This window comes from Pleurodeles waltl, chromosome 2_1 (assembly GCF_031143425.1).
Source record: "Pleurodeles waltl isolate 20211129_DDA chromosome 2_1, aPleWal1.hap1.20221129, whole genome shotgun sequence".
Taxonomy (NCBI): domain Eukaryota; kingdom Metazoa; phylum Chordata; class Amphibia; order Caudata; family Salamandridae; genus Pleurodeles; species Pleurodeles waltl.
In genome coordinates, this window is record NC_090438.1 from 687911815 (window position 1) to 687936564 (window position 24750).

General features: G+C 42.7%; 1 protein-coding gene across 2 annotated transcripts in view; it reads left to right on the forward strand.

The window, feature by feature from the left end:
- The window catches only part of DDC (dopa decarboxylase), a 505341-nt gene that overhangs the window by 113440 nt on the left and 367151 nt on the right, over positions 1 to 24750 (forward strand). The gene's annotated exons all lie outside the window — the stretch shown is intronic.

The window sequence follows — 24750 nt, forward strand, 5'->3', positions numbered from 1 at the left end:
CAGCTCTCGCCAATTCCAGTTGGCGGAGTGCAGAAAGAGGCGGTGTCTGTCCTAGGGTCTCCTCAAGTGCCAGTAGCTGGTGCTACAGCTTACTCAGGGTTTCTCTCTCTGCCTTTCGCTTCTGGGCTACTAAATTCTGAGCACAATCATGAAGCACTGTCTTGTATGCCTCCCACAACACCACTGCAGACCCGACTGACCCCACATTGTCTCTAAAATATAGCTCAGTGTCTATCCGAAGCCCTTGTGCCACTTCACAATCTTGTAAGTCCCAGGTACCCAACCTCCACCTTCTGTCCCTCCCAATTCGACTTCCTAGGCGCACCATCAGAGGGGAGTGGTCCGACAAACCTCTTGCTAAGTAATCCTTCTGTTTTATAGTGCCCACCTCTCCAGCTGGGGTAAAGATATAATACAGTCTAGAAAACACTTTATGGGCCCCAGAAAAAAAGGAATACTTTCTGTCTACGGGATGGGCCCTTCTCCACAGATCCGACAACCCCAGTGCTGTAGCAAATTTATAGAGTTGGGTAGGGGGCATGAAGGTTTCGGCATCCCGGATCTATCTATATCCGCCACCATCACATCATTGAAATCCCCTCCCAGATCATGAAGCGGGGAATGTACCCCTAGCAAGATCTTGGCCAATGTCTCCAACAGGGGGCCTGGAGCCTAGGCGGGGCACATGCTCTCAGGCCCCTGTGAGTATTAACTCCCATACATCAACTCAACAGGAGTCAAGAGGTCTGTAGCCCCCCACCCCTCCTTCCCCCCTCAGTTGTCCAAACGATTTATTTTTTTAAGGGGGTCACCTGGTACAGAGAGCGGAGACTCCTCAGTTCAGCACACAACGCACATAAACTTTGTTGCCCCCCCAGAGAAACCCCATCATCCATATGTGAGTTCTCTATCAACAGGGGTGGGGGAGATGAGAGAAGCCAGTCCACACTCCTCTGGCCTCTACTCACAATGTTGCCTCTCCGGTCTTGTTGGCCCCCGGGGCCTCTTTATCAGTCTCCAAACTATTAATGGCCTCTAACAACGGATGAGGAGACTCCCCGTCTACTCCCGTCCAGGGAGAGACCACTCCTTTGACCTCGCTCCCTCCTTCTCCTTGGGCCCATCATCATTCCCTCTTCTCCCCTTCCCGGGGAACTAAGGGCGTTCCTCTAACAACACCAAGGCCTCCTCCGGGGATTGAAAAAAGAAAGCTTTCCCCTGAAACAGAACCTTTGGCTTGGCCGGAAAGAGGAGCATGTACTTCAGCTGAAGGCTGCAAAGCTTGGCTTTGACAGAGTCAAAAATATGCAGTTGTTTCAGTACTTCTCTGGTATAGTCTGGAAAAATCTGGATCCTAGGGCTTTCATATAGGACTTCCCCCATTCTACGTACCTCCTTTAAGATCATGTCTCAGTCCTGATCATTTAGAAAGCGGGCTTCCCCCAACGATCCATGAGCCCGCTCAATCACAAAACAAGTGGAAAACTTTTCAGGGGGGAGGACTCTCCGGAGCCATGTATCCAGAAACCGGTTCATATCTGTCCCTTCGAGCCCCTCCGCAAATCCTACAAATCGTAGGTTGTTTCTCAGAGCCTGGTTTTCCACGTCTTACAGCCACCACCTAATATCTTTATTAAGGACTCTGTTATCTGACATCTCCTTTCGCAGGTCTCTGACGGTGTCTTCCAAATCCGAGATTCTTGTCTCTGCTGTTGTAACTTGTTCTACTACATTCCGCAGATCCTGCCGCAGAAGGGAGACCTCTCAACGGACCTCTCCCATGCGCCCCTCCAGGGCCTCCCTGGAGGCCTGTGTCATGGAGAAAAGTGCAGCATTATCTGGGGCCACAGAAGAGTCAGAGGCCGGCAGCGGGGGGGGAGTCACCACTTTCGTATAGCGATCCATTTTGCCATGTTGAGGTGGCTTGGACTCCTTGTCTCTCGCCATCTGAAGACTCCGATAGTCTTTCCAACCCTATCCGTCCGCCGCCTTCGAAACAATGTGCTTTGGTCATTGACAAGGTGGCGGGGGGTCAGCCAGAGCACGTCTGGCACCCCCTCGGGGTGTCGTTTTCTGCCCCCGTCTTCCTTCTCTCTCCGGGGTGATCCCTACCACTCTAGCAACCCCTTCAGCCTTTTCTCCCCCTCCGGCACAATCCCACCAGCGAATCTGGGGTCTCACCTTCCGTGCTTCACGCCTTTCTCATGTGGAGCCAGGTGATCCCCTGACCAACTCCAGTGCCCACCCTTCCTGAACGCCGGTTCCCAAGGTGTCATGGGCCGGGAAGCCACGCGGCTCTCGCAGCCACCCAGGGGCGCTCCAGTCTCTCCGCGGCTGCTTCTATTGCCGCGAGCAGCCGCTTCCCCCTGTGCAGGCACTCTGGAGGTCACTCCCTCGGCTCAAACAGGGGAGTTTTATGGAGACTTGGTCAGGGTTTTAGGGCTGGGGCCCCAACCTGTCCCTCAATTCACAGTGTCCTTGTTATTTGCCCCTTCATGGGGTCGGATCACGTCACCAGCTCTCCCCAGCTCTCTCCGGGGTAAATGCTCCAGGTGTGGTCCGGCAGCGGGTCTAACTTCAGGCGGCCTGGTACGCAGGTACGCAGGCCATCTTTGCCTCCATCGTTTCTTTTTTTGAGGCCGGCTCCTAAGGCGTCATGGGCCGGGAAGTTGCGCGGGTATTGCAGCCGCCCAGGATTGCGCCATTCTCTCTGCTGCTGCTTCTCTTGCCTCAATCAGCCGCTCCCTCTCGTGCGAGCACTCCAGAGGTTTCTCCCTCAGCCTGGGCTCAAACCGGAGAGTTAAGGATACGTGTTCAGGATTTTAGGCGGAGGACGTATGGAACTCTTTTAGTGAGCATCCATCCCCAGCATCATCTTGGCTCCGCCTCCCATGATAATGCATTGTTGAGCCATAACCTCGCCATCGGTCCCGTCTAGAGAAGTCTCACCCCGCTACAGTATTTAGGGCCGAACTCAAAGCAATCGAGGATTGCAAACATACAATTACATTATATGCTGTCAAAAGCCATCTTGATATCCAAGGATAGCACCACTGCTGGGTCAAAGAGCATACCCTTTGTCATGTGGATCACTCCATACAAACGCCCCAAGTTAAGTCTGGTCCCTCTGTATGGCATGAATGGGTGAATAATAGTAGTGATCACCTGACAGAGCTTGGTCGCCAGTACTTTCTCTATTATTTTAACTTCAGCGATGAGTAGAGAGAAAGGCACGTAACAGGCACAGTCGGTTAGTGGCTTATTCTTTTTGGAGATCACAACCACAGTTGCCATTCACTGATCCACTTGTAGCAGCCCATTCTCTCGAGCTCCCTGGGACATTGCCAACATGTGCTCAGCCAGCTAGCTGGCCATCCCTTTATAGAGCTCGACTGGCAGTCTGTTTGGGCCCGCTGCCTTCCAGGACTGAAGGTCATGAATTGCTTTGGCTATTCCACCTTGTGTGAGGTCACTGTCCAGGGCCATCCTGTCATCATCAGATAAGGGCGGGAGACGAATATCCTTAAGGAAGGCAACGCAGTCCTCATCTGTCATGCTGGTCGTAGAGGTATAGATACCTTCGCAATAAGTCGCAAAGGCATCTGGAATTGTAGTGTTGCTTTTCCTGACCCACCCCACTCAGTCTGATCAAGCATCCAATTTCTACCTCGGTCTCCTCTCTCAATCCATGCCAATAATTGACATGCCTTATTGCCTATCTCATAAATCCGATGCTGGGTGGCTAGAGCATGGCCATGAGCCGCATTCTCTGCCAACTCCCAAACTTTTCACTGCTTGAGGTAGTGCTGATGTATCAGATTGGTGTCCTTCCTGGTAATGAGATTGAACTCTAGCCCATCAAATTCTTGCTAAAGTTTTACCAAGCAGGCTTGTTGTTCCTTCTTCTTCCGTCCTGTAAAGAAGAGTACCTGGCCCCAGTGGACTGCCTTGAATGATTTCCATAGAATACAAGCAGAGTCTACAGTGCCCTGGTTCTCCTGGAAGGAATGGTCAACTCCCTCACTAAGCTGTCCCCTCAGTGGTTGTACCAGGGATCTATTCTCAGGATTGCCGCACAGCAGCCTACCTGCCTGTGCAGTTTTACCACTGGAGAATGGTCTCAAATGTCCCATGCCCTATGTGTTGCATTCCAAAATGTGTTAGCATGTAGGTGTTGTGTAAAGGTATAGTCAAGCTGGGAGAAGCTATTGTGCACAACCCAGAAATAGGTGAATTTACTTTCCAGTGGGTTGTGGTCACGCCAAAGGTCCACCAGACCCAGTGCCTCGATGAATGCTGGCAAAGGTCTGGTTGTTTCAATGGACCTTGTCTAGCTTACTCTGTCAATCCAGGGGTCAGCTATCACATTCATGTCCACTCCCAGGATAAGGACATTGGACAGCATATCTAATATCAGGGTGCTGAGATCGAGAAGCGCTGTGGTGTGAAATTGTGGCAGAATGTCCAAGGTAAGTCCCTCCTAGCTACCAGTTTGAGCAACAAATCTGCTAGATGGATTGCACCATGTGACACAAGGGCACAGAATTTTTAATTAGGACTCCGGTCCCCTTAGAATCTGATGTATAGCCAGCATATGCTGAAAGGGCACCGTCAAATCTGTCTAATGCCTTGTAGTAGTTGCCCTTAAGGTGTGTTTCCTAAAAAAGTACTACGTCAGGTGAGTGTCTTTTATATACTGAAGCATCATATTCCTCTTGATCTTACACCCGAACCCATTCACATTCCTAATTGATATGCTTAACTTCTTTTCATGTGGTGTGCCCAGAGATGTAGGGTGACTAGGCCGGCCTTTAGGAGATTCCATGATAAACCCAGAAATGACAAGGGACCTAACACCAGCCCCAATCCCAACTTTCTACCAGCCCTCCCATGCGTGACTGTACAGAAAAACATTCAAAAATAAACATTTAGTCACATAGCAACACAACTCCCCCCTCGCATCCCCAGAGTACCTGTTGCCCCATCAACACTGTATTCATCTCATGGTGTGGCTATAAGGCACCTATAGAAATAAACTGGTTAATTTGTAACATCCCATCTGATACAATGAAGTATCCATGCCTCTTGTCACTTATATTTCAGTAGGCTGAGCCACCTGCTACTAGCCCCCCAGACGCCACAGCAAACAAAAGTACATGCATCCTGCATGAGCTGCGCCCAATCAGTATGTCAGCATGTAGGGTATCTGAAGTCCGGGGGGAGCCACCATGGCCTTCCACACCCTCTGATGCAACAGCGAGCAGGTGAGGCACCTATTTGATGTCCGTCCGCATTGTGTCACAGTTCGCTCTGCTCAGATTTCATAACAGATGGCCTGTTCGGTGATCGTCTGGACTGTCTCTTCAGCACAACTCCTGGCACCTCTTTGTCTCTGTCCGCCTGGGTTGCGCCAACCCTTCAACAAGTCCCAAGCTTCCTCCTGCGTAGTAAAGTGCCAGACTCTGCCTTCTGTAATCACTCTGACCCTAGCCGGGAACAGCATAATATTTTCCAGTTCCTTGGCCTGCAGTGACCTTTTAACTTCAGTGAAGGTGAGGCGTTGCCTCTGCACTTGCAGGGTAAAATCTGGGAAGAAATATACTGTGGCATTTTCTAATTACACCTCGCCTTTTGTATGGGCAGTCTGCAGAATGGCATTGCGGTCTCTTTGATTAAACATTCTTGCGATAATGGTCCTGGGTGGTGCCCCAGGTTTTGGGGTGAGTCAGTTTAACCTTTTGGAATAAGAAAGAGGATGATGAACCTATCCATGACTTCTATATGTCAATGGTCCTGGATCAAGGATGACATCCTCTCCGGAGGTAAAGACCTAAACATGTTATTATTTTTTAGGATTCTGAGGACTGATTTCTGAGAATGCAATAACACATAACAGAACTGACCAATGTCAGTGTCACTCTCTGGTGAAGAATGGATGAAGGGGATATCCCACAAATTTTACTTGAATGATATGTTGAATATGCATTAGATTTATATCAGTCAGCATCCAAAATGTTTATTAAAGTATATAAGTTTTGAAGAGCAGTGGCAATACTGTTACTTATGTTTTACTAGTGTTTAGAAGGAGTCCACTTTGGTACATCCACTCTTAAACTGAAGACTGGTATCCTGGTAGACTAAAGATTTAACTGACCTACTCAGTTACTTCAAGAGTGATTTTGATGTTACTGGCACAGAAATGAAACATGAAAACATTCTCAGTAATGCAAATTACTTAAGGTACCAATCCAACCCAAGATTATCAACAATATCAATGAGAACACAAATGTCAATCAAAGCCAACATTTACATCATAAAGTATTGTGTTGCACAGTATACCATTTAAAAGGTTCAGAAGTGTATTTTCTAGCCCATGGCTAGGTCTCAATTAAAATGACTGTGATATCAGAACATCTTATCCAGGAAAGTTGTCTGTCATCTCTAGTAAGTTAGCTACAACTGATGAGTCGGAGTTCTTTGGGCACACTGGCTTTAGGTGAGACGTCTTTAACGTGGCAGTAACGTGGTGTCCGGAGCACTATGTTTTCAATTTTCAATGGCTTGGCTTCATTGGTGGTCCAATAGCTCAGAAGGAAGTCTGGTCTATAACCTCTAGAGCAGAATAAGGAGCATGTATGGTACCAGAAAATGCAACCAAGGCTTGAATAGGCTTCCTGAAATTTTACACAAGGTCTGGAGCATTGATTACCTGAAGGATTACTCCACAATGCTACAAGGTCGAATGCTGAAGACATACCTCAAACACTACATGATGAATTTAGAACTGGTGCTTATTGCTTTTAATAGCAGGCACCAAGTGCAAAGCTGGCTCTCAATTTGATTAATCAAGTTAGCATGATCACACTTGATAGTGCTTATTTTTGGGGATCATACCTAGAAACCAACCTTAGATTTAGAACCAATATTACAAATGGGTCAAAATCCTGCTCTCAATGTAAACAGCTTCTTCCAGGAGCAGACTTCAGAACTGTCTTTCAAGCACTGGTCCTGTCTCATATTTGTGGAAGCAAGCTTTTTTTAGCCACTGCCCAAAAGATGAATCTAACTGAGTTAAAGAGACACCTTTATGTCACTAGACTAATACAAATAAAAGTATGTGAGGATGAATTCCACATTTAGAGCACTCTGTTGGCTTCCACTGCCCATCACACCATCTTCACAGGCTCCTGCATCATTTGGAAGGGGACCAACTCAAGTACCACATTGTATTTGGCCAGAATGATCAAGATACCCTGTGGATCAATCAATATCCATACCAGTTTGAGGCCACAAAGTACATGAAAGGGATGATAAAATGACATGCTTTCTTTATTTCTGAACTCCAGAGAGCTTGAATTAATAATCTGACTGCCTTCTAGCTTTTCCAATTCCAGACGAACCTGAAGACTCTTCTTTTCATACGAAAATGTATAGTTATTTAACCTATTGGTAACCATAACCCACCCAGAAGAGAACTATTTTGATGGAATCCCTATATGTGTGGGTGTATGCACAACCTTAGTCTGATTCCTACCTTTTTTCTCTAACCCATCTCCTGTGCAGTATATGACCTTATCACCGTTCCCCTAATTGTACAGTACTCCATTGCTTTACCACAATTTTTTTTACTTTTAATTGAAATACCTGCATGCAGGCATTTGATTATTCTCTTTAATCTGACGGGTAACATAGACCCTTTTGAAAATCAATATATCAACGATTTGAGTGTTGCCATTCACGAATATTTAATTTAGTGGTGTTTATGGCACGCTCTCATTGTGGATATATTGCACAGCCAATGCGGCTTGAATCGATCTGTTCACTTAAAAAAGGCATTAACGTTAGGATCCTTACAGAGCCTGACTAAATACTGAATGAAACAAAGTATGAAACCTTGCATTGTTTGTGAATGTTACAAATGCTCCTCTTTGTAATGTATCCTCTGATGGGTACATACATCTTCAAGAACCACTGAGTGCAGTGGAAGGTCTCACTACTCAAATTAGCATTAAATCTGCATTTGAACAGGCCTTTATCTTTGTTAACTAACAAGCAATTAGTCAACCTCAACATTAAAACTCTTCCTGATCTAAGGTTAACTAAGATCACAGAGGCATCTGCTCCCTCTTGTTACCTTATTTGTATCTGTAAAGCACACATCTCATCCGGAAGGGTATCCTGACGTTGATCCTCTTCAGCTTGTTCTCCTATTTTAGGGCCTGATTTCGATACTGGCATCGAGTTACTCTGTTACAACTGTGACAGATGTCTCATCCATGGAAATCTGAATTCCAATATATCCTATGGGATTTAGATTTCAGCAGACACCATTGTGAGAGAGCAACTTGTCTGCCAATATCTAAATCAAGGTCTGGGTTGGGCTACTCATGTGGGTGGCACATTCAGTGCCACAGGTCCACTGGTAGCATTTGATTTACAGGCCCTGGGGACACATGGTGCACTATATTAGGGACTTATTAGTAAATCAGATATGCCAATCATAGATAAACCAATTACCAATACAATTTACACAGACAGCATTTGCACTTTAGCACTGGGCAGCAGTGGTAAAGTGCTCAAAGTCCTAAAGCTAACAAAAACAGGTCAGAAAAAAATGGAGGAAGAAGGCAACAAGTCTGGAGATAACCCTGCAAAATGGGCCATTTCTAACAATCTCTTTCTGTGTTCCACAAATCTGCCAGAATATATTATGTGTTAACAAATTTCAAAATTTATAGTAAAACAAGAAGTCTTAGTGTTAGTGCACATTGTGCGCCTTAAGCCACATTTGCTACATTTGCCTTGATTGCTACAGATTACCTCCTCTTCACTAAAGGGTAATTTGAGAGATTATGGTTTATTTTCAAATCGCTGTCATTCGATACTCCCTGTATGTTGTGGAGTATTTTTTGCTTATCCTTGTAATAGCACACACCGCATACAATGGCCAAGTCTAGCTCTTAAATGTACTATTTGTAGCAGGCACACCTTCATCTCTTCATTTACAGGAAGTCATAAGGCCACCTCTAACATCAGTCCTTATCATGGCCAGGCATGTGAAGCCTTTGAACACCAGATCATCTCATCCTTCACCATCTGTTGCCACTATTTAGGCACTTCGCATATCCGCTCCCATCATCACAGACTGTTATAGATCAATCCTGCTCTTTTCCTACACAACCGTTCCCGGTAGATCCACATGGGCCCCAAGAACGTGTACTTCGGAATGACCTTGCAGAACTAGGGAGAACAGACAGAAAGTCTTGCCTGATCTACTTGTAGACTAGACCAAGCAGAAAAGGTATAGGAAACAAAAGACCTGTCAGAAAGTGATAGACTGGTTCTACCTAGGCTCAGAGTGTCAAACATTGCTGAGGGCCTTATTTTTAAGTTGGCGGATGGCCTGTTGTTCCACCAGGGTAAATTACTCTGTTTACCTGACTGATTGACCGCCCAGCACATGTATTAATGACCACCAAGTAGGTGGTATTTTATAATGCATTGCAAGGAACCTCCATCATGGTGGTTCCTGACAATGCATTTTGCTGTTTGGTGCAGGGCTTTGTATGTCAGTCTCTTATCACATCACAAACAGCAGGCCCAGTCCTCTTCTGCTTTTCCACAGTTTAGAGCTCATGAAAATGGGCTGCAAGAGGCTTTAGGTAGAGGAAAAGTAATTTTTGAAAAGTAGCTTTTTTAAAACATTTATTACAATTTTGACATCCCCAGTGAATTAGACTTTTAATAAATATTTCAAAAAGTCCAAGAATTACATTTTTTAGAAGTTTCCTAACCAGAGATAACATTCTTAAAATTAATATCCCAGTGCTTTCTTACTGAGTGGATTATCTCTGACCTACGTGCAACTCCTGTGCAACATTATCAGGAAACAGTGACATTTGTTCAAGTTGCAGGTTTGCAAATCTACAGCAGTATTAGCTGCTGTATATACTTGGTCCCCTCCTCCTCTTTCTTCTTTTCCTCTCACTCTGACATGGATCATGGGCTTTACATTAATTTTACTACGTAAGCTTTGCCTATAAATTGCTAATTTACTAGAGAAATATCCTTGCAAAAATATAAGAAGCAATGAGATTTCGACTAAAAATCATTTGCCCACAAATAGCTCATTAACTGAATAAATGTTCTTGTAAGAGTGTAATAGCCCATCAACTTCTCTTCATAATAACTAGAAAAATGATATGATTTATTCGTTTTGTATTGATTAACAAGAACAAAATAGTTTTACAGAATTGTAAAGTCAAACCAGTTTCTACTCAGTAACTGGAAGAAATATATTCTTACAAACGAGTATGATCCATTCAGCTTCTGCTTTCAAGTGCTATAGAGACAGCCAATGTAAGACATAGGGCCTGATTTAGAATTTGGTGGACGGGTTACTCCATCACACATGTGCTGGATATCCCGTCTGCTGATATATGATGTCCCTAGGATATAATGGAATCGTAGTATGGTGGACGGGATAACTCCATCCGCCAAAGTCTAAATCAGGCCCTTAATCAGCTGGGCTTTGCTGAAGGTCAGTAACTTAGCAAGCAAAACAAATTGATGAAAAATATGAAACAAAGTATATGTTTTAATATGTGCACAGTGTGCATATACACTTAGGGCCTGATTTAGATTTCGGCGGATGGGCAACTCCGTCACAGTGGTGAGGGATATCTCGTCTGCCGAAATATAAATCCCAGCAATTGCCTCTGATGATACCTTTGCCACAGAAATGAAAACACAAAGGCATTGCCTAATAATATATGCAAATACAGACTGTGATTCTATGAAATATTGACTAAATGTCAGGCTACCGTGAATTTAATATGCATACGTGGTCCAAATATTTGCATAATCACTGATAGGAAGCCGCAAATCTCAGAATATTGGGATGCAGCCACTCCTTCTGCAAAGTGACACTGTCTGTAGAAATTACCAGCGTGGTTGCTGTGGTGATGTACAAGAGTAGACTGACAGGGACTAAATCAACAGCAAGGAAATTGCACTGAAAGACAGATTCACTTCCTCATGAGTAAACAATGAGAGTTTTAAATATACACAGTCCCGAATGCAAATGAATCACCTCTAAGCACTATAAGTACTGAAAAATAAGGCAAATGAATTCATGTGATCTTACACAGTTTCATATTTTGGTCATGGGAAACTGGCATTAAACTCAGGTCTTGCTGCACCATAAATTTGATGACTCGTAATCATACAGAGGTTTCTTCATGTTCCCTGCCCAGGACCACCATGCTACATGGCGGGCCTGAGAAGGGATCTCTGGTAACGGTCGTCATGCCCTAAACGGAAAACTCTATTAGGATCTGATGCCCATGCAGGGGTGCTGCAGGTTTGACAGGGAGGAAGCACCACTAATTTACGGCATTGTCTCAGCTCCACTAAACTTTAATTGGTTACATAAGTCTTTTTTATAATTATACTTGTACAAATAATAATTAGTTAGATTATGCCGTTGAACTGTGCGGCTCGTACTGCATTAAAGCCAGCACAGTGTCTGGTAATTAGCATTCTGTTGTTTCAACTACCTTGCTACTTACAGACATGCCCATGGAGCGCAGGCACGAGGGGAGGGGGGCAGTTTGGAGCAATGTATGAATAATTAGGATACTCGAAGGTAACTAAGTAAATAGATACTAATAAGGGGGGTATGTTAGAATTGTGAAAAAACCTGTGAGAACAAGACTGATATAGAGAGAAGGCTCCAGGTGCAATCAGATCCCCAAATCCAGACAACGTAAAATACTAGTCCAATGTTCAGTTGAAGCCAGCCATATTTGTCGCCTCTCTCATAGTCATCTCATTTCTAGACCCATCCTTATGAACTTTCCACTAGTGTGTTGCCTTTAGTGGGCGTGTGAGTGCCCAGATAGCCACTTCCTTGAAATTGTGAAATGTGCGACCATAACTAGATGGAAACTTAGCTTAAAGCCCATTCATTTGTATTGCACGCAACTAAGCTACATAACTGGTAGAGAAGAGTTTGCCTTGCACCCATAGCCAGACAGAGCACACATACCACACCACAGTGGCTAAAAAGAGGCCAGCACAATGGAATATGGCGTAGATCAGCTTGGTCTTCCGGCATCTTGAGCTGATGCTGACCTTCCCCATGGGCCAGCCAGCTTTTCTGAGGTCAAATAGAGGTCATATGGAACACATATCAGTGTTAGAATCAGTACACAATGTAGCTTGTCCCACAACAATCGTCTAGGGCTTTCACAAGGCTGAGAATAAAAACAAATTACGAAAAGTATCTATATTATGAATACTAGCAAAGAGTCAGAGTTCACTCATGACTTTAGCACAGCAGACGTTTAAACAGTGCAAGCATGAATGTTAAGTGAGAAGGACACAAATTGTGGGATGTGTAAGTCAAAGGGGAGAACCCAGATACACAATAGTGGTAGATTTACAAAGATAGTGTTGCATGTACAGTTTCAACTGTTGGCACAATAAGCAGTTACATAAAAGATACAATATGATAATGCACATTGTCAAACTGTAGTTGTTAGTATTCATAAAATAGTTAAGCCTCACATTACATATGTTTGCAGCCTTGAGAAAGCCCCAGTGGCGTAACAAAGGTCCCCACAGCCACCGCAGTGCAGGGGGGCACCTAGCTCCATGGGGGCCCCTCAGCAAAGTACCCTGGCTTGAGAGCTCCTGAGTAAGTCTAGAGGGGGGCCCTCCTTCTACTGTGTGGGGGGGGGGCTCAAGCTTTGAGTACAAACAAGGAGAAAAAGAGCTACAATTAATATTCAACCTATATAAACAAATACAAAACAAAAACTCGTAAAGATAAATTCAGAGATAATATTTATTAAATGTGTATGTACAAAAAGAAAACGAAATATCTTAATTCTTATAAATACCCACATACAAGACAAAAAGTTTAAACAAATAGAAGCCACTGGAGAGCCATGGGCAAACAACCATAAAGGGAGAAATGGGTGTCAGCCGGACCGTTCTCTGATCAGCTCTAGTTATCACGCAAACCCACAAACATGGAACGTGCATAAACTGACTGAAGATTAAGTGAGTCTCCTGAACTGGCCAACAAGTGTGAAGCCATTGCGAAACCAGCTGCCTCTTCTAATATGGAGCCCATTAACACTCCAACAGGGTGCTATAAGTCTCATCATGACTTATTCTGAAAAATCCAATACTTCAACGTCACTCAGCTACTGTTTGAGTAATTGTCACTTCCTGCAAAATGTGCCATTCAAACTTTCCTTCTTTTTCTTTTTTCACCATTCTGTCAAGATGTGATTGTTTGCCTGCAGTCATAATAAGACACAAACCTAACAGCCATCCGAAAATGTGCCCAAAAAGAGCCCATCTAGAACACCAAACTTAGCACTGAAACGTGTGCTTATCACGCCACTAATATAAGACGCCTATTAATCACTACTCTTCTCTCCCCTCCATTATCCACCTAGCACCACCCTCACCGCCCCACTTGGGTGTCGAAAGAGACTCTCTAGTAAGACTGCTAAAATGAGAATAAACAGTAATGTTCCTTACCAAACTACTGCAAATGGACAAAGAGAAATTCATCAACCAATTCTGGTCCCCTTTATAACTCTCATCCCGTCCAGCATCCCAATATAACACTGCTAAGTAGGAGTATGTTTCCTCAATTGAGGAAACGTGGACATCTTATTCTGAAAAATAATAATTGATTTAGTAAGGAAAACTATCCTTGCCCACGTCTTAAATACCCTAAACTGTGGTATCAGCTGTCCCGCACACCAATGCCTGTCCTCAGTTTCATAGCAGGTATTTGGACCAGAATCCTTAGGAAATGTTCTCCGGCATGATCTCTTTCTCCTGGACATGTACGATGAGCCTCCTGGCTTATTTAGTTGAAAAGGGATGAAGAAAGATGCTCTGTCAGTCAGTTAATGTTTGCCATTATGATTGACACCGTTGGTCATCAGGCAGCATGGTGCCTTCAAACACGCCTGTTACTAATCTCTACCTCAGTGTTATCCCCTTCAGAAATTCCCAACATTCTCAGATAGCCTATCTGTTGCACTTTTCCATATGTCCCCACTTTTTCTGGTGCTTCTGGCTGAGCATGGAATGTTCCTTTTCCCATTTTCCTTATGCTGCCATCCTTTTTCTAAATTTGAAGTATTATTATTCAACGGCAGAACATAATTCAGTTCATTCTCCAACTTTCTGAAGGAAGGAAGCTGTAAACTCCCTGAAAGGTTCCACTTAGAAAGTTTACTTCCAGTCGCCTTTTTCACTTTTTCTAAAAAGAGCATTGCTTCAATACAAGGGAAGAGACCTCAGTTATTGTAAGGTCAAATGGATCTGTGAGTAGACCTATCATGCCTCTGAACATAAAAATACAGTACGATTTATGTTGCGTTCTGTCTTAATTGCTTTCATATTTGCAGGTGTCCATCACCTAACGAGAAAAAACGGTTGGAGCATGTAACAGTCCTGAGCCTTCCTTCTATAGGTATCTTGACATTTGAGGTAAGATCAGTTCTTGGAAGACACGTAACCACCCATACTCTACCTTAATGATAGCTTCCACCAGTGCTTAATTTGAGCCGGTGGTTTTCGGTGCAGGGCACCAGCAGTTGTTTTTGAAGGCCGGCACTTATTTTTCTACCTTACTGAGAGCAAGCGTCACAAAGGGAGAAAGCAGAAAGCTGCCAGGGTGAGCTGAAGGGGCAGGGAGTGACTGTAAATGGATTGAAGAGGCCTGAGATGGCTTCAGGATTACGCTGCCTCAGTATTCAATCTCGCACATTTAATTGCAGCAGCTGCGTGTTTCAGAGGAGAGCTTTGGGCAGCGGTACGTTTTTATTTACAATTGAAGCACTGGCTTCCTAAGCACTAACCGCAACTGAACAGTTGCAATTTTAACTCCTCTGTACCATTACCACCAATGAGCTGACTGTCGGATTCACTCCCCACTTCACTCAATGTTAAAAAAAATAAAAAGCCTAAAGAGTATCACATAAGGTACTTAAATAACGTAGGGAAACGAGACAAGAGTTTGGGGGCCTACAAAATATGGAAGAAGGCCACTTAAGGTCCACAAAACCCATCCTGCAGTATGTCCCCTCAATCACTTTTCCCACATTGCTGCGCTTCCCTGGATGAAGAGAAAAATTATGGGTATACAAAATAGCACGCCAGGGTGAGGATAGCGGGATAAGAGCTCAGCCTATTGTGTGTGTGTTGAAGTTTCCACATTTAAAGTTCTAGAACCTATTGGTGTGAAAGATACAGCCCATATTAGCAGGGGTGGCTCCTCCATAAGGGCAGAGGAGCATTGTCCCCCCGCCAGCAGCGACAGCTGCAAACCTTTTCCCCAAAAACAATAATAAACTTTATAATCATTTTTGGGGGGAAGGGCAGGGCCACGGGGTGACGAGCAATGAGGGGGAGTGCTCAGCACTCGTCCTCAGAGCACATGTGTTTGGCTGGCTATCTCGGGCTGGCCAAACACACATGCGCACAGGGCTCTCTCCAGCCCAGCAAGAGAGCCTTCACAGGCTCCCAGTCTGCCTGGGAGCACCCTAGCTGGGCACTCCCAGCCACTCCTGATGCTGCTCTGAGCAGCGTCAGGACTGGCCCAGGGCAGGCTGGGAGTCTGTGCCTGCAGAGGAGGGGATGGAGCGGCGCGCGTCAGAGGAGGCAAGTGTTTTTTTTAATTATAATTTTTAATTTAATCACCCCTCCATCCCACCTCACACAGCCCCGCCCCTTCTGCGTCACACAAGCCACGACTGCATATTAGGGCTCCCGCCGCTGAAGTAAAATGTGTCCATGTACAGGGTTAGACTGGACAGAAATAGGCCGAGCACAAAAATACAAGTGGCCTCCACTAGTGAATCAAATATCAAAAAATATGGCCCATGTTTACAAAAGAGTGCAGCTTTGAACTTGTACCGACACCCTGCATAAGTGTTTTGCAAAGTATGGAAGACTGAATGGATTTCCGCTTGCTGCAGGCAATGTTTGTTTTAATATCAGGGAGAATAACAGTAAAAACCAGTCCACACAGTCACCTGTCAGACCAGCCCTTCAGGCACTGCCTGATTGCCTTATCCATTAATAGGTGCATGGAAACAGCAGAACAAAACATGTGTGGTGAATATCTTCAAAGTGAGGAGAGGGGAGAAAAAGAGAAAGGGTGGAGAAAGTGTTGAGCTCAGTTGACGCTCTGTCGCCTTCACTTAATGAGATTACTGCTGGATTCTGCTCTCAGTTTACTATGCCAGGTCCTGGCAGGATGGGTGGCTGTCACTGTGATTTACTGTATGAGGGGGATTATTGCTCTTAATCACTCGTTCTGGCACAAAGAGACAACACCTAATGCTGTCAGTACGTGTGCTACAGTTTTCACAACACAGACCTCTGCAGTTCACATATGAACAGGGGTGGCTAAGCCAGGAGCTGAAAACTAAAACAATATATCATTAGCGTTTTATTTTTCAGCTCCTTGCTTAGCCGGCAGCATGTGAAGTGAGGGGCAGGACTGGACCACGGAAGGGGGAGAAGGGAGGAGTAGCGGAGTCTGTGCATGTCTAAGTGTGCATGTGTGTTTGGCTGGCGTCTCAACATGGCCAAACACACATGTGCACTTAGGTTTCTCCAAACCGGTTGTGCTACACAGCTGGGTTGGAGAAACTGCACAGATCCCAGTGCACTGTCTGAGCAGCAGAACAAGCCGCTCAGACCAATCCTGATGCTCCTCTCATGCTAGGTTTAGCATGAGAGCAGTGCCAGGATTGCGCGGGAAGCCTATGCTGGTGTCCCAAGGATTGCTGGGACACCAGAAGGAGAGCAGAGGAGGAGGCAGCAGGCAGCGGCGACAGGAACATTCTCTTTATTCCACGTCTCTGCCCCTGCCCCTCCCCTTGATATTTGCGGCAGGTGCCGCTGCGTATGAACCAAGGCACGGATAGATAGTTCTGAATGAGGTAAACTGCGCAGTGGGTGACTTTTTAAATAAGTCAATACAAATAAACGTAGAGGCCCACTGTTTACCTTAGGAGCATGCCAATGTTGCTCATGAATGCTAAGGTTGCCAAATACCAAGGTTGCCCCTTCTAGAGTCCGTCTTTTGCCTCTTCCTTCCACGACCCCACAGTGTCTGTCTCATCCTTACAGGTCCTTTTCCGTCTCTGCTTTGTCCCTCTGTCACCGTCGCTTTGTCCTTATTTTTTCTTTGTTTTTGCCTTTCTCTCGCTTTCTGTGTGTCAAAGTCTGCTGATAAAAGACAAGTCCCGGCTTCTAAATTGTGTTCCCGTGCCCACCACCTGTGAACACCAGCACAAATTACGCCCTGAGAGTTCCTTATCTAAAAGGGCAATCCCGAATGCCCAATTTGCCCAGCATTTCCACAGACCTCATTCAAAGAGAAAAAATCCGATACCTTTTACAGTTCGAATACTAAATATAGGAGCTGCTGCTGAAAGCTGCATAAAGAATGTAAATAGTACTACTATGCAAATATTACGAATGATAAGGGATGTCGTTGTGCAGCTGAGATGAAAGCTGTCTCAGGTTTTGACAATCTCTGAAGCAATTTTGTGCCCTTAGGATACAATAATGCACACCCCAAGATAACACAAGGTGTGCAGTACAGGGCTTCTTTATCAGCTAGGAAAGACCTTCTCAAGGACACTGTGGCATTCTGCTAATGATATCAGTGGAACGGATTCCCTATCAGAATGGAAGTGAATGATGACATTTTAAAGGCATTAACCTTTCTGCTTCTTCGGTTTAAAGATAATCCCTTAAGATTTAGGATTAGCATATGGTACCGGGTTTCCGTGAAAGGGGTGTGGTTAACGTGGAACTAAGTTATTAGTGTTGCAAGAGGTCACCAACACTTATTACAGGGTTAGCAATGTGTTCAGCATGTGACACTACATAAGGAACCAGAAACAACCACACTTTCAAGGAAAGAGGGAATTTTTTAATGGGATGGAAAAAGGAAAAGCTATCAGGTTGGTTCACAAGGATGCAGATGGAAAGCACAATGATGACTTGAGAACATCGATTACTTAAGTGTTTAACAGTATTCCATGGAGGAAGAAGTCTTGTCCTCAGGCTATGTTATATCCTTACAGTGACTTACCAGGGTAATACCACAGGAAGATCTTCTAACTACCTTTGTTTTCTAGCATATTCATAAATCATGTTCCATGAACTTCTGGGTGTCAAGTGTGATATATATGTCTTGTTTTTATGTTTTATGTGTTTATCTCAAGATCCATAAACGTGTGAAACCCTTCAATAAGGCTGCCAGGAGTTTCACTCTACAGAATCCACCCCCGATTCATGTGTCTAACAGTATGATACTAAAATAGAATGGCAGTAAATATTTCCAAAGCAAAAACAACAAGTGATGGACGGAATGCTGAAACATTGTCAAACATTCACCCCCAGTACAGTGATCTGGGCCTAAATCCATCGTTTTTTTGCTGCCCATGCCATTCCAGTTTGGACCCAGCCATATGCAAATCAGTCTTGACCCTGTTCCCCATGGGAATGCTTGTTTCCGGTCCAGGGAGGACCTGGCCTGGCAGTTCGGGCTGGAATGTTCCCATGAGGAACAGGCTCAAGACGGATTTACATATGGCTGGGTCCAAACTGGGGTGGCATAATGAGCAAAAGAACGATGGATTAAACCCAGATCTGTGACTGGGGGTGAGTGTTTGCATTGTCAGCACTCCGTCCATCATCCTTTTGTGTTGCTAAAGTAAATATTTCCAGTCAACAAAATCTATTAAATGTTCAGGTCTTTAAACACATATTGAACGTCTTCTTAAAACTCCTTTGAGGTTCTTCCAGACCACCTTCTGTCGTGCTGTGACTTTCCACTTCATTTTGTTACAGGAAATGCCAGTGATTCAATTATCACATACCCAATGCTTTCCAGAACAGTTTAACCTAGATCAATTGACACATCATCTTCGTATTTTTACATGAAAGTTTTAACACTGAGACAACTCTTATGAGGCCCCACCTCCTCCCATTTTCCAATTTCACAGAGTATCGGGCTTTGACTATCACATAAAGTTGCTTTGAAAATTACTTGTCCTTGATCACAAAACAAGGATGTTTGTGTTTGTCCTCATGACTCATCTCTGCCTTAAGACCGTTAAAACTATTGCTACAGTCGTACCAATTTTTCATCTGTTCCAGATAATGTCTAACATTTTAACAGACTTTCTCCTGAATATAATCACAGTTTCCCCAATATATGTACTTGGTCAGTCGACTTGGATTGATATCACAAATGGAAAGATTTCTTTAAATGCCCTAATGGGAACAATCTTGCAGTAGATTGTGGTGTGCGATGGTAGACCCGTAATTTCTCAAGACAAAGTCCCTGACATTCATCTTGTTACCCAAAGATAATTCTGTACCTTCATTTACAATTATGATGACCCTTTCAGCTATGCCCTTGCATTAAGGAGAATACAAGGGAGTGTGTTTGCGAACAATACAATTTTTAATAAAAGAATTCCTTCATTTTGTGCGACAGAAATTGCACTCCATTATTTGTGGTGAAAGAAATTAGGAAACCCTTCCTGAAACAACATTCTTTAAGAAACGTAATCCCATCTTCAGTTTTTTCAGGTAGGGTCTCTAATGAATTTTGACTTGACCTATCTCAAATAGTAATCCATTAGAACAATGTAATGCATCTTGCTACTTACTGATTGATAAGGACCTAAGAAATCAATGCTTAAATGCTGCCATGGTCTTCATGAAAGGGAATTGTCATCTTGCAAACTTTAAGATACTTAGTTGAATTTGAGCATTACATACATGCCTTCACCTACTCCGAAATCATACCATCCACTATTTTTTGTGGCAGACTCCTTCAAATGTCCTTTGTGGGCAACCTTGGTAATTCTTACTCCAACAACAAACTTATCATCCCTCAAAACTCTCCATTTGTTATTGACAACTCATATTTAAACATCCAAAATAAGTGTAAAAACAGGCACTTTATGAGACCAGCTATTAAGAACAAAATTTCTAACTCGACCTAATACTCTATCCATCTCTGTATTTTTCATCCCATTCAATTCACCTAACTCTTAAATGAAGAAACATAGCTTCAGAAAATGAAGCAACAACACTTTCTTCCAAAACACAATTAATTTCACTTTTAACCTTCCCGTCTGGTGACATGGGAAGACATTCTTCCCTGCAGTGCTGTTTAAATGCTATACATTGAACATCAAAATTAAACTAAAAAAGGTTGGTCTACATCCTAAATAAATTTGATGATGCCTTATCAATACCTGTACTTTAAAGTAGATAAAAGAAAGGTTCATAATTTTCCGGGTCAAATGCTTACTTCAAAGAAACATCTTGGCATGTTTCACACCCCACATACATCCCGGACATCTCTCTCTATTGTGGAGTATCTCTGTCATCTCTGGCTTTTTTAGGGCCTTATACTCAAAAACAAATATATTACCTGCTATACTTCCCATCTTGACCTGTTAGGTTATAACTGCCCCTAAATCTGTACTACTGGATCACACAGTAACAGTGCAGCCCTTCTTCTGCTTAAATGCAGTTAAAGTTTGAGTCTTAACTGTCCTATTCTTTGTTTCGTGAAAATCATGTCATCTGTTGCACCCACAATAATTGACATTCATCTTCATAACCATTCTCATCCTCACACAATCCTAGAAACAAAGCTAACTGATCATTGTCTGTGGCAATCTATAGGTCCTTTATGACCTTGTCAGGAGATACTTTTGGTTTAATTCCTCTGCACAAAATTACTGGGCAATAAATAGCTCACATTTTCACATAAGAGCTTCCACTTTTTCTTCTGTAGGATCATTTTCCTACTTTGAGTTATTTCATAAACGTAACACAAAATTAAGTTATGTTCTTCGAGCAAGGATGCAGATACCAAGATATCACACAGAAATGTAGCAACCCCCTCAATGATCCTAAACAAATTATTCATAAGTCTTTGGAACAGTGAGACGGCTGATGCTGGGCCAAAAGGTATGCAGAGATAGAAACAAAGCCCAATTGGGAGCTATGAAAGTAGTTAAATGTTTGCAATTTTCTGTCAATTGAATTTCATGGTAAGCAGATAGTTAATTTAGTGTTGAAAAGTATTTTGTTTTACCTGTAATGGTGATTAAATCTTGGAATTTGGGAAGAGCATGACAGTCAATTAAAATGTATTTAAAGATTGGAGGACAGCAGAGCGTCTTAAATCTCCAGAGCTCATTCCAGGGAAGTAGCAAAGGTGATATGGCTGTAACAAGCAAGGAAGTTGAGCCATCTATCATATGGTTTTGGATTAAAAACGAGTTATTAAATGGGGTAGAGTGTCCCTGCAACCCCATGCACCCTGCTATCACTTCACATTCTGCCCCATTGATAGCTATGCCCTTGCTTCTTACACACAAGAACAATCGAGAACACATATTTAGAAGAGTCCATGGGTTCAATACCTCAATTTTGTACATGTTTTAAACATATTTCATAGCTCCTGTCTAATGCTTAAAGGAACATTGTGAAATGTAAGCATTGCAGCAATAATATTCTCTGTCCTTTTGAATTCAAGTTGAAAACCTCTATATTTCCCGAGCAAATATAAAATATTTATTTACATTGTGAGAAAATTTAGTCACTGTTCTGGTTCTTTCTAAAACACCGGAACTGGGTGTTGTGCTTCCAGGCTTCATAATCATCTCCGAAGTTCCCTGTTATCGCTGTTCCAATAGTTGCTATCCTTTTATCACCAAACATACTTTTTTATTATTTAAATCTATTAAATAGAAAGTCAGTAATAACAAACCCAACATATCAATTGAGTTGCCACAGTATGAGAACATTTTCACATTTGTTTCATATGAAATATTGTTGGACTCTTTTTTTTTTGTCACTGACCATGTAATTTGAACCAGGGTTTCACCGAAAATTTGCAGACTTTTTAGCAATGAAAATATCACAAACTGGGGGTACAGATGGCTCCTAATCAATACCCAAAGGGCTTGAAGTGTAGTGTATGTTTGATTGGGATTCTGAAGAATCTAAATTGTTTCCTTATGCCAGGAATCATATTGACTCTGGGAACCGATGACAACTCTGTCACTCTAAAGTGGATTGATTTCTTAATCAAAATGTTTCACACACTGGACCAATTGCCATGTTTTACACTTTGGGCTTTCTTTGCCTATAGCTGTAAAGAGCAGTGAGGCCTGTTCACAAACTGCATTTCGTAGTTTATTAGTACTACAATAGTACTACTCACCTACTACAACATTCGAATCATGTGGAAGTCTTCTCTTTTGTTATGTTTTCTGTGTGGAGCCCTCCACCAGACTATGGAGATCTCCGAACATGTATGCCTACATTTTACTGGTAAATGTAGGAAGGACAGGGGAGTGGTTGGAAAATGAGGAATACTTACGGCTAAAGGGGACATGTTCTGGTAGGAATAAAAAGAGGTTAAGAGAAGGCAGGGGAGGGGTTTAGGGAGAGCCATGCACCCACCCACAAAGGTAAGGCCACTGATATTTAAAAGACTACACTACTAAAGTTACTTCAGTCTAAAAGGACTTAAAACGTAATTAAATGTACTCCAGCTCAGACCTGGAGTAAATTCAGCACCACACATGACCATCCACTGGTGCCGAAACACATTATCCTAGAAAATAATGGAGGTAGAAACTTAAAACAACACATAGAGGTAAATAGAAATATATAGAAATATACATACAAATTAATTCATTTAAACTTCAGAAAAGTATATATATACATTTAGTTAAATGATATGTGTGTGTATAGGGTGTGTGTGTGTAAGGAAAGAATTATTAGTTAAATATACATTATTTTATCAAACTTTCAATTTAACAAATAAATGTAACTTTAATTTTGGTATAACTTAAGTAGATTGATTTAAAATATTTCTTTACATAACTAGTAATATGTTTTAAATATAATAAATAAGTATAAACGTTATACCCTTAATGGATTTTAAAATAAGTAGACTTTATTTAATATATTTAAAATAATTCAACACTTAATTCAAAATAAAGTCAATTGAGCTGTAGCATTTTTTATTTTTGACATTTAAATTAAATATATTAAGTTTATTTACATTAATATTTACCTTAAAAATGTTTACACATTTTTTAAATGTCAAGAAACTTTTAAATGTTTCCATATACTTTACCATAGAGAGATTCCTGCCCTAGTAGTAAAGATCTCTCCACAAGTGAAGAAAGTTAAAAGTAGTAAGTTTACACTCTTAAAGTAGGCTCCACAAACTCGTTTCTGGGGGTGGAGACATGTAAGCTTATACTTTGTATTAAAATGACATTCATAAATGGTGAATGGCCAAAAGTATTAAATGTACTATAAACGTGTAAGATAAATGTATACATGTCTATTTACTCATATGTAAGTTTGCTAGCCCCTCAATCTTTTTTTTTAATTTGTACCTTTAGTTCCACTTTCTTGTTTCGTCATCATAAGTGTGTTCTATATTGGGACATACTTTGTTTGTGAGCTACTGTGCATTTAATATTTCCCTTGCAGGAAGGGTGGATACCTCAACACTTTTGATGTTATTAGCTGTTTTTTAAGAGAGCGACTCCTGTTCTTTGATAACTTCATTAATCTTTTTTATTAAAACAATGAACTACAATTTGATCTCTAATCTATGAATCCATTGTGCCATCAAATTCACATTGTGCACCAAAAAAAGCATAAATCTGCAACATACACATTAATGGGTTCACTAGAAAGTTAAACTCTGGCTTAAAATGTTTGTCTTTCCATCACAATGTGAGTTTCATTTGTAAAAAAAAAAAAGCCTTAGGACAATCAACTGCTTCAGCACATTCACCATAATCTCTAGCAGCTATGCCGGTAGGTTTCGGATAGGTAGGCGTTCAAGGATGGTGTGTGCCTCTTTGAAAGCAGACTGAGTAGCAAAGCTTTCTGTCTTTCAATATCAATGTTTCCATCTATTGCTATAATTCATTAGTATACAATTTAAACTATTCATCTCACTTCCTGGATGCTCTCCAGGACAGTCTAAATACAGCGGAAGTGCGTTGCAATGTTCACCTTAGCACACAGGTAGCACTGCCGTTCGCAGAGAAAGGCAGACTTTTGTGACCCACTGAAACAAGAGCTCGAAAGTACTCACTGTGAAAACACACTGATAACAAGCTCCACCCATCCACCCATGTGAAAGGAGCTTGAGGTACGTCCAGCAAACCACCTAATGTATGCAAAGCAAACGGAAGGAGGCTGGGCAACTGAGTTTTTAGCAATGGTGCACATGCCACACAGCATGGAAAATGCATCATGGCTGTCCTCTAATGGTGTCAGGAGAAGCAGTGAGCTATCAGGACCAGCGCGAGAGGCTGAGAAAATCAGTGGTGCAGGGCAAAATAAGATGGGTGCTCCCACAACTTTGCTGCAGTGATGTCCCAGAAGTCCTCTGCCTTTGAGTGCAGTTAAAAGGCGCTGGGGACATTCAGAGGAGCAGCTCGTCAGGTAGATAAATGATGAGGTGTGGTGAAGTACAAACTCATTGTTTAACATCTAGCAGTCTCAATGGACCGCTGATTGAATCACTTCAATAGATCAGTGGGGATGTCACTTATGCCCAAGGGCAGTGGCATGGAACTTCGTGGGGAGGAGCAGAGTGTGGGAAAGATTCAGACACACAAG